Source organism: Seriola lalandi, unplaced genomic scaffold (assembly GCF_002814215.2).
Source record: "Seriola lalandi dorsalis isolate HSWRI2012SDOR001 ecotype SW California unplaced genomic scaffold, Sedor1 jcf7180002054290, whole genome shotgun sequence".
Taxonomy (NCBI): domain Eukaryota; kingdom Metazoa; phylum Chordata; class Actinopteri; order Carangiformes; family Carangidae; genus Seriola; species Seriola lalandi.
This window is the reverse complement of record NW_019524843.1, coordinates 255,441-264,133: the sequence shown is the minus strand read 5'-3', so window position 1 is coordinate 264,133 and position 8,693 is coordinate 255,441.

Sequence of the window (8,693 nt, the reverse complement as noted above, 5' to 3'; positions counted from 1 at the left end):
GTACTAATGACACACAACACCCACCAGCCCTTATTCACACAGCAGAGACAGAGGGATCAGGGTGTGATGGAGAGATGTAATGAGGAGGGGGGGGGGGGGGGGGGGGATCCGTCATCTTTTTTCATATCTTGAATTTTTAATTGAACCTCAATTAGACACACTCTACACAAAGGTTTTTCACCTGATATAAATACAGCATGATTGTAAAATAGATTGAGTGGTCCTTTGTTTCTGCATAAATGACAAGATTTGCTATGAGTCCAATGTATGTGGTTTGCTGTGGGCATGTTTAGTGTGTAAGGTGAGGAATCTTAAATAAAACTTTTATTTTTGTGTTTTCACAACATCACAGACATGCTGAGATTATTTAAACGGTCCAAAACTTCTAATCAAACACTAATCTTTGCAGTGACTTGATGAATTTTGTTACTTCCATTGGGAATATCATTGGCCATACCCTCAGATGTTTCCCGTGTTGGCCTCTGTACACATCATAGAGCTTGAGTCCTGAGAGGAAAAGACCTGTGTGGGTGAACCATATGTGTGTAGAGGTTTTACAATTCAAATAGTTGTATGTCAGTTAAGACATCTGACAACACTGCACACCCAGTCCCTACCAATTTTACCATTTCAGGCTCATAATTAATTACTAGGTGACAATTTACAGAAATTTCCTAGAGATATTAGAAAGCCTCTGTAAATCACAATTGCTGTTTGTGTTTGGAAGCTCCATGCCCAATGTGGTAGCTACTGTATATTGACAACCTAAGTTATGCATGTTTGCCTACAGAGTGTTTGTTTTGAGAAGAAAATGCTTCTTCATTAAGTCTGCCACGGTTAGCGAATGTGAAAACAAAGATTTGTTGTTTTTTGTAAAAGGTTGAAAAGCTATAAAGACTGCAATTACATCTGAAAACTGACTTTCATTCTCATGTCAAGTTTCACATGGGGTGATCAATCATTTTAACAGCATATGATACTATTCATCATTCTTTATTCACAGCTACAAATTACCACTAACTGACTCTGCAGAATTATGTTGTACAAATGATCATTTATCTGTTGCTGAGATTTTATGCTGGTGGGGAACACAAACTGTGATGATGATGATGATGATGATGATGATGATGATGATGATGATGATGATGATGATGATGATGATGATGATGATGGACTGGCTGACCTGACTGCTGGTCATCTTTTGCAGAATATCGAGCTGAAGGTGGAAGTAGAGAGCTTGAAGCAGGAGCTCCAGGAAAAACAGCAGCTTCTGGACAAAGCCCTGTAAGTCCTCAAATATTAATCTTAAATATATTGTTGTGAACTTCCAACCCTTAAGTTAAGACTTCCTAGTCTGTAAGTGTGACAGGCAGGTATCAACTGCCCAGCTTCATTAAAATAGTCTACGGAAACAGCCTGTGTAACATAATTGCATCCAGTTATTTTAATGTTTTCTTTGGCCACATAGACTGTTCAATATAGTCTATAGTGTGTATCAGTGGGCAGCTGCACAAGTTGCTCCAGTGGAGTTAGACACTGACAACACAGATGAATCCTCTAGTGTCAGACCTCGTGTGTTTATGTGTGTGGTTGTGCACCTCCATCTATGGATGTTGGCTGCAGAGGAGTAAGTGAGTCCCTGCTAGAGATTATCTCTGATTCTCTACATGGTCCTGTCTTAACGGGTGGTAACACCTCATATCTCTAACAGCTCATATGTCGTGCAGCAGCTGATAGAGGCAACACACACACAAACACACAATGGAGTTACATAAACCTTCATGTATAGGCGAATGCAGTGTAAACACCTAACATGTTAGAATAGTCCTGGTTAGGATTATTGTATAAATGCTGTATGAAAAGACTGATATTGTCAGTGTGGCATACCGATGAGAGAGACCACGTTTTCAGTTTTCAGGGTTCCTGCTTTCTTATTGTGGTAATTGTTTGTCCCTTTTTGACACTCTTAATCCCTTAAAACAGATGTTCACCTCCTCCTGCAGGGCTTCTCTTGCCCCAGGGCGGAGCTTGCTGCAGGGCTTCAGTAGAAGGTATTGGCTCTGCACTACTTTGATTTGGCATATGATAGAGAGAGAATCTCTCTGCTGCTGAAATCGTCAGAGATGCTGCTTTAAAGGTCATGGTTGTTGACCTTTAAATTGGTATGGATCATCACTGGCCAGCTGCTGGTGCTCTTGGAAAGGATAAATTGGATCTTATTACTTATTACTAGTGTCTCTATTTTTGTTGCTGTTGTTGCTCCCTCTCTGCCCATCCTTTACTTTTGTATTGTTACGGATAAACGTGATTTGAAAAGCTGTCAGTGATGTCTTTGATTCTGCTGTCTTCTTGGCCAACAATAATGCTGCTTTATATTTTATTTCTAAAGTGCATAATTTGTGCTGTGCTTGTTGCCACAGAATTGCATAGCCAGTGTCAAAGGTAAATGGTAATCTAACTATCAGCGGGAAAAGTGACCGTTTCTTCACAGCCCCAGCCCTGTGTTTTGAGGATCATCTTGATTGCCAGAAATTACTGCCATAGCCAATCACTGGAGCTGTTGGAAAAACACATCATAAAAATATATGTAACAGTGTTTGTCTGATCTTAAAGCACAGTTGTCAACAGATTCTTGCTAGTTTAAATTGTATACATGTGATATTTTGGGGCATTTTTGCCATTATCCCGTCAGTACAGTGAGAGAGACAGGAAATTCAGGGATAGAGAGAGGGGATGATGCGCAGCAAAGGCCCGCAGGTTGGACTCGAACCCATGGCCACTGCGGTTAGGGTAAGTCTATATGGTACACGCTTTACCAGGTGAGCCACCAATGCCCCTCTAAACTGTATATGTTTTTACTGAATCCTCTGCCTCTGAGTTCTTGCGGAAGCAGTGATTTAGGCTGAAGGTCTTGTCCACTACACAAAAAGGACACTTGTCCAAGTGACAGACATTTGCATTACTCAGACTGGTTCAAAATATCCCAGTTATTTGAGCTGTTGCATGTGGTGGACAGAGTTAAAAACGTAAGTAGAGAGGGTCCAGAACAGGACTCGTGGCGACAGAGTGGCGTGTGCCATTCTGGGAGCAGGAATTCTGGGATAGGGTCGTTGACTGACTAAGTGATATAGACAGATGCTTGTGCAGTTGGGGGCCAAAGGAGTGAGGAAAACACTTATGAGTCATGAGCCACACGTGGTTGTAGAAGAACACAAAGGATGTGTGTGTGAGAGAGATTTCATATTTCAGAGTAAAGTCTAAAATATTCATGTTTCATGCACACAAAACTTTCCCAGTTCAGTTCATTGTTTTACCACGAACACATCTGTCAGTTAATCTTCACATCTGTGACTCAAATCTCTGGTTGAACTCAGTGCTGCTGCCACAGTCGAGGTTACTGTCAGAAGGAAAAAGGATCCTAATTGAATCCATGACTGTATAAACATCAGATCATGTGAACATCACTGCATGTTATTATTAATTATGACAATAAAAGTCTACACCACGGGTGGGGCACGTACTTAATCTGCGCTATAAGTGGAAGGGTGTTGGGTATCCAATGAGCACCGTAGCCGACAGGAAAGTGATGACATATTATTTCTTGGTTGTCTCCATCATGTCCTAATGCTGACCCTCTGACTGCACTTGTGTGTTTTGCTCTTTGACAGCACAACAGCAGAGAGCTTGACCAATCACAATGAGGCAGAGCTGCAGAGACGGTGTCAGGAGAGACAGCAGGAAATTGATCACATGCAGCAAGTGCTTGAGACCAAGATTCAGCTCCTGCAGGAGGTTGGTCCTCTTACACCTTCAGGTATCTAAACTGACACAAAGGTGTCTCAGATTTACAAATGATAACAGCTCCGCTCTGTGTGTTTCCAGGAGGCCCAGCTAGCACGCAGCGAGGCTGAGCGGATGGCGTCGCTGGCTGGATCACACTCCCATGCCTCCCTCCTCTCCCTAGACACCCCCATGGAGGACATCCCAGAGGACGAGAGGCCTCTGAGCATCCTGTCCCCATCGAAGACCAACAAAGACAGGTGCACAAAAAAAATCTCCTCAACCATGAGCAACACCAAACGAAATCCATCTCCAAGTGGCACTGACTGACCACGTCTGTCTGTGTTCAGGTTAATAGAGGAGCTGACTAAAGAGCTTTGCTCCAAAGAGGCACTCATTACAGAGCTGAGCGGAGAGAAGACGACCCTGACATTCAGGGTGGGAGAACTGGAGGGACAGGTTCAGGAGCTGTCTTCATCTCTGCTGCAGAAGGACAAGGATGTGGAGGTATGTGGCCTTTTATTTCTGCTTTGAATGACAACTAACATTGAAACTCTGCAGCTGAGTTGTAGGAAATTGGTTCTCAAACTTCGCTATGTCCTTCCTCTAATCTGAGGTAAAATTCACTGAAGGAACCCTTCGGTGAATGTCTTTCTATAAGCTTTTTCTCCCTCATGTATATAGAGTCAGTCCCTTTACAATTGATACTGTCCTTCTATTATTACTGCATTCCTCTGGACCACCATGTTGTTTCTGGCCAGACTTCTATTCCTGAAATGAGGCTCCTGAAGCAGCATATGTGACATTCCTCAGCCTTATTTTAACAGCTATTCACGTAGGTCACAAGAACAGTTTGCACACACAAACTACTAATTTAACAAACACAGACACTGATGTAAGCAGATGCATCAGTATGCAAGTATTAGTTGTACACATTTAAGCACACAAAAAAAAAAAAAAATTCATAAGTCAGTCTGGGTTTATTTATTCACTTTCCTGTTGTGTGCATTCCCTTCCTCCATAAAGCTTAAGGTTGAAAATAATTATTGATTTCTCAGTTCCTATGTTGGTTCGTACAGTAGGTTTACAGTCTTCTCTGTTACACAGTTCTATCAGGAGGAACTGGGTCGAGAGAGGCTGCGCATCGAACAGGAGATGCAGGTAGGTGCATCGCATTAATGCATAAATTTGAGCTCCTCAGTTTGATATTTAAAACGTTAGTTCTTTAGCCTTCACATGTCATTATACAGTTCTCCACTAAGTGTCAGAGTAGCATCACTATGTTCATTGTTGAAGTCAGACAGACTCTGCCTCCTCATGGAGAAGTGACACATAGCATTTTCACACAAGAGCTGACAACTGTAGATTAAACATGACGCATATTTGAATTATTTAATTTAGTTTGTTGTTTCACAGAAATGACCTGCAGTAAAAGAAAGAGGGAAATATGAAAACTCACAACATGACCAACACAATATCATTTACAATAAAATAAACAGTAAGGTTGTGGTACGGAATTAAGCAACTTCATCTAAATTAGACCAAACAGAAGAAAGCACAGTATTAAAAATATTTTATGAAAGTTATTCTATCTCTGCAGAGCGTTTTGTGCAGAAATCAACATAACAAAATCAATACAACTACTGTGCAGAATAAGAGAACAGAGCATCATTATACCATAGCTGAAAGAACTGACTATTAAGAAGGGCATGGTAAAAAGTAAACCAGTAAGCCAATGAAACATCCTGCAGTGAAGTTAAACTCTGCTCATCTTTGTGCAATCAAATCCTGAACACATGGATGCAAGGGACATAACGCAAAAAGAACTATGTGGTAATTAAAGCCGCAGTGGATGGAAAGTTATGTGAGGCTTGCTTTGAAAGTACAGTCCATCTTACAGAGGATTCTTCTCATCACACAAAGTGCCAGAATCTCATTACATTTACAGGCTTTAGCTGCGCTGACATCCCCAAGGACACATTACTCCTCTGATATGTAATGAAACTACAAATGGAGAGGGACCATTATCTTGACAACAGCTTTCTCCACGCAGAATAAATCCCTACCATTTATTAGTCTTTTAAATTAATATAACATAACAACAGCCATAGCATGACCTGTGCAGTGCTGGTTCTTGTTATTTGGCAACAACCCGAATGTGTGAATGAATGTTTTTGTTGCAAACATATTTGATGCTTGGTGAGTTTCTCTCAAACAGTGTTTTCGTTTGTCAAGGTGCTGCTGCAGGCGTTTTAACTTGTAAATCAGTTTTGGATGAAGGATGCAAATGTACTGGGCAGACAGGCTCTCTGCTCAGATTTCACACTGGATGCATGTGTGTGCGGAAGTGTGCATGTGTGCCTCTGTTAGAGCTCACAAATCTGAGCACCATGTTCAATGATGAACAACTACACTGTATGTGCAAAACATTGGGTCACTATGGTAACAGTGGGCTAGTGTATAATAAGCTTTATAGTATCATTTACAAATGATATGACACTTTTTGTGTTGGCGTATTTACTGTATGTACATAAGAAAAGACGTAGCCTTAACATGAGTATAATAAGAGACAACACTTGTGGTTTTTGATGCCTGAATCGGAACCACATGTGTGTCGAAATACTTGTTGTTGTGTCAGTGCAGAGGACAATTTGACTTTGCAAAATCAATCAAAGGGAAGTGACAGTTGTTTGTTGGGTAAGTGGTGTATGTGTGTGAGAACTGAATGAATATGCTGTTATGTGTATGCCATTGCTTCCATGTTTAGAAAACTTATTTTTGCATTTAACAATTTAGAAAACACCGGTGGAATATTGCTATATCAAAAATGCTTTGCAATATTTTGTAGCTTTAAATGACACCTAGTGCCTTTTGCTGCAATGAAATGATTCAAAATGTGGACTTTGACAAAGTTATGCAGCAGTGAGAGAAACGGTCCTACACACAGATCAGAAGAGATCTTGTGAGGATCATTGTAACTGGGGTTTTGCGCACGCACGTGTGTGTGTGCGCACATTCCCATGAGGTGCCTTCTTTCATATGTGCATGTGTGCATGCAGGCATCTCGCTGGTTAGCAGTTTAGCGGCTCTGGTTTCAGCCAGGTTGTTGATAGGTCAGGTCGACCTTTGAGTGATCTGCGACCCTGACACTGATATCAAGTTGTGTTGTTTCAGACGGACACCCGCCACAAGATCTCTTAATTAGTTCCCCAGGCACCTCAGCCATTTAGATCAATTCTATGTCTAGGGAGAAAGGAGGAGGCGGGAGAAAGTATAAAATGAAACTTCTTAACTCAATCATTTCTGTTCCAATAATAATTTGTACACTGTAAACAGCTAAGTTGTTTATGTTTTTACATTTGTTTGTATTTATGAACATTAAATTTTGAAAAATAAAAGGGAACATTCACAATTACTTAACATACAAATATAACATAGAAATATCACATGTCTAGACTTATTCAGCTGCATCCTTCACACATGTGTTGTAGGCTGTGTACATCCTTCTGAAAACATCTGATTTCAGAGAAGTCCAGACCAGTAATTAACCTTTAAATAATCAGCAATGAAGGACCTGCATGCAGACTCCCAAAACTGTGACTCACACATTAATGTGGATGTGCAGGATCACACTGTGCCCTGAAGCAAAGGAACTGCTTTCAGGATGAAAGTACATCCATGGTCAACAGGGGATTTTTTTTTTTCACTGCGTGTCTGTTTGGAAGTCACAGCATGGCAGCATGACCATCTGTCTTTCTGCCCTCGGGAAAACAAAAATTGTGGTTGCCGCAGAGGCAAACTTGCACAGTCAAATGCATCAGAAAGGCCTTTTTGTTTGACCATCACAGTGAAACCATTGTTGATATATGTGCACCACGGCAACAAGAAACACTAATGATCTTGTAGCAAGAACATGTTTTGACACTCTGTGTTCATCTTTGGAAAATTACACTGGTCTGTTGAGGGCGCTATTAATAGACCAAAACTAACAGACCAGTATGGTTAAACCTTAAATTATTACGTCTTCAGAATGTTTGATTGCACTTTTATTACCTAATGGAGGACAGGGAGCACTTATAACAGTAATTATGTAGCTGCAACCAATACTTGTTTGTTCATTTATATATGATAACTGACTCAAACCACTTATTGATTATCTAAACATTAATCTGTCAAGCACTGACTCTCTGATGCTGCCAGTAAGATAATATCCTCTATTCAAAGTTTGTCCTTATATCTTTACATCACCACACAGCAGCCGTCATCTTACCAACTGGTTTTAAGGCTCACAATCTTATGATTAGTAGAGAAAACATCCTAACTCCACAGAGCTTCTTGGCTCGGCCTGATAAAATTGAATATAATGGTTTTTTTTGTCAGAACCCAATGATATTCAGCTTATAAAACAGAGAAAGGCAGAAAATCTTGTGCCGGATAAGTCACTTAAATAATTAATTGATTATGAAAATAGTTGGCAATTAATTTCCTGTCAAGTGACTAATCATTTAATCCACCAATAGTTTCAGCATTAGTTTGTATAAATTATTTCATATACAGTACAGTTTAAACTCAAATACTAGAATATAGAAACTGGTTCAAGAGTCACCCTTAGGCTGTGTGTGTGTGTGTGTGTGTGTGTGTGTGTGTGTGTGTGTGTGTGTGTGTGTGTGTGTGTGTGTCTGTCCATTTGATTTATCATAATATTATTATCTCTAAAAAAGAGAGAATTATTACACATATACTTACATGGTAAACCTCGTAGAACAACACTACTGTATTATCGTGTCAATAAAGAAATATAATTTGAAAAAAAAAATAGAACAATATAGAATAGAGTCTGTGTTGCACTCAGTTGTATTTAATTTTACAGAGCGTCACTAATGTTAACATGCTACTGAGCATTTCACCTGTTC